Source organism: Barbus barbus (assembly GCF_936440315.1).
Source record: "Barbus barbus genome assembly, chromosome: 9".
NCBI classification, from domain to species: Eukaryota; Metazoa; Chordata; class Actinopteri; order Cypriniformes; family Cyprinidae; genus Barbus; species Barbus barbus.
The window spans coordinates 32,856,012-32,859,133 of NC_136737.1; positions in this window are offsets into that span (position 1 = coordinate 32,856,012).

Here is a 3,122-nt window from a genome sequence, read left to right on the forward strand (position 1 = left end):
TCACATTTTATTATTTTTTATTTATCATAATGTTATTATTTAAATAACATTTTTACAGTACAATTACTGCAATATTAACTTATGTTTTATATTGTTTTGATTTCGATTTTCTTAACAATAATAATAACAATAATAAAATTGATTTTTTTTTTTTGCTTTTTACAGTGGAATTATTGTAAATGTAACAAATGTCTGTATTTTGTTGTAGCACACCATAAAGACAACCACCGTTGTCTTTAAATGATCATACAATGAAATAATAATAATAAAAATAATATTATTGTCACACACTGGTCAAGGAGGCAGACAGGTGGAAGTAAATCAAAAGGTAATTTATTAAACTTAACCAAGGCTGGGCTTCCAACATAAGTGAGACAATAGCAGGAGATTCTGGAAGCAGAGTAAACAGTAAGAACTGAACTTAAACTTGCACTTTCCACAGGCAGAGACGAGTTCCTGGATTGACGGGTAGCCAGGTAGGTATTGACCATCATAGGGTAGCTTGCAACCTTGAGACCAGCCGACGAGTGACTGAGGTGAGTGTGCTTATAACTGGTGGTGGTAAGTGGTTGCAGGTGTTCGTGATTAGTAGTCTGGTGATTGTGAACGGGTGTAGGAGGCTGATTCAGCTGGTGAGGCAGGTGATTCCGTGACATTACCCCCTCCCCCACGGGCGTCTCCTGACGCCCGAGCTCGACGGCGAGGACGGCCGCGTCCCCTGGGAGCGGGACGATCAGGGTGGGCTTGGTGGAAGTCGTTGATGAGGGATGGGTCCAGATCTTTGTCTGCCCATGACCTTTCCTCGGGACCGTATCCCTCCGATAGACTCACCGATACCCCAGGAGGAGGTGGAACTCTCGCCAGACCCTGGAGATGAACTGGGGGCCCCTGTCGGAAACAATGTCTTCTGGGAGACCGAAGTTCCTAAATATGTGTTGAAAGAGGGCTTCAGCTGTTTCTAGGGCTGAAGTTAATCCACGTAGTGGGATTACTTTGCAGGATTTGGAGAAATGGTCGACGACTACTAGGATGGTGGTGAACCCGTTTGAAGGAGGAAGGTCGGTGGCAAAGTCTACACCCATGTGGGACCAGGGCCGACGAGGAATGGGCAAAGGGACTAGTTTACCCTGAGGCAGACGGCGTGGTGTGGAGGAGATGGCACAGACCGAACATCCTCTGACATAGCGGGCGACATCCTGGGTCATGTTGGGCCACCAGTAACGGTTTTGGAGGAGCGAGAGGGTTCGGTGGCTGCCTGGGTGTCCAGATCCCAGAGAGGTGTGGACCGAGTCCAGAAGGGTTAGGTGCAGGCTGGATGGGACATAGTCCTTCCCTTCTGGACCTCCCGGCAGAGCAGGTTCGGCCAGAGTGGCGGCTTGGATTTGGTTGTCGAGTTCCCACAGGACAGGTGACATGAAGACGAAATGGGGCAGGATGGGCTCTAGTTCCTCTGGAGCAGGGTCAGGTTGGTGCAGGCGGGAGAGTGCATCCGCTTTTACATTCTTACTTCCCGGATGGTAAGAGATCTTGAAACAGAAACGGGTGAAAAACAGAGCCCATCTGGCCTGCCTGGGGTTGAGGCGTTTGGCTTCTCGAAGGTACTGCAAATTCTTGTGGTCGGTGATTACCAGGAAGGGATGTTGGGCACCCTCAAACCAATGCCGCCACTCGTCCAGAGCGAGCTTAATGGCCAATAACTCCCGATTACCCACGTCGTAGTTCTGCTCCGCCGGGGACAGTTTCTGTGAGAAGTATGCACATGGATGGAGCACAGGGGGTTCACCCTTCCATTGGGACAGGACGGCGCCCACTCCGAGGGTTGCCGCATCCACCTCGACCACGAAGCGGAGATTGGGGTCTGGATGTGAGAGAGCCGGGGCCGTGCAGAAGGCAGACTTGAGCTGAGTGAAGGCCTGATGAGCCTCTGGGGTCCAAGTGAGAGATTTGACCTTCTGCCGGAGGAGAGAGGTCAGAGGCGCTGCTAGCGGTCTGTAATGGGCAATAAACCGACGATAGAAATTGGCGAACCCCAGGAATCTCTGCATTTCTTTTATCGTCGCGGGTTGAGGCCAATTCATAACCGCTTCCACCTTCTTCTGGTCCATCTGCACTCCGGCAGGGGTGACGATGTAGCCCAGGAAGTGGATAGTGGCTTTGTGGAACTCACATTTCTCGGCCTTTAAATACAGGTGGTGTTGACGGAGGCGTTGGAGCACTCGGGTGACATGGCGACGGTGTTCTTCCATATTGGGTGAGTATAGGAGTATGTCATCTATATAGATGAGGACGAACTGGTTGAGCATGTCTCTGAAGATTTCATTCATGAAGTTCTGGAAGATGGAAGGTGAGTTGGATAGCCCATTCGGCATAACCCGGTACTCATAGTGCCCGGTGGGTGTTACAAAGGCCGTCTTCCATTCGTCACCCCTGCGGATGCGGATGAGATTATAGACGCTCCTTAAATCAAGCTTGCTGAAGATACAAGCCCCGCGGAGTCGTCGTAGATGGACATCTGCTGACGTAAAGCGGAGTTCAAGCCCCGGCGAAAGGCAGAGAGCAGGGCAGTTTCATTCCAGCCGCTGCTAGCGGCGAGGGTGCGGAAGCAAAGCGTGTACTCGTGAATTGATAAATTAGCTTGCCGTAATTGGAACAGCTTATCATGCACAGAGACCTCCGTAGTCGGCTGGCTGAATACTTCACGGAAATGTTTTACGAAGTTCTCCAGTGAATCAATTCTCGGCTCCGCGAATTCCACAGGGCCTCCGCCCATTGCAAGGCTCCCGTCAGCAGAGAGATGATGAATGCCACTTTCGCCCGTTCCGTCGTAAACTGCTGGGGTTGTAATTCAAAGTAGAGTGAACATTGCAACAAAAACCCATTGCAAGAGACCGCCTCACCAGAGTAGCTTGCGGGACAGGCCATGGGACTGGTTGTCGGTGTGGCGGTGACGGGAGGTGGAAGGAGTGATTCCCAGAGAGCGTGAACAAGATCGGCGAAGAGCTCTGGTGAAGATGCGGTCCGAGGATCCATGGGAATCGTTGTTAACGAGACTATATTACTTGTACTTAAAAGGGGCTGGTCTTCTGTCACACACTGGTCAAGGAGGCAGACAGGTGGAAGTA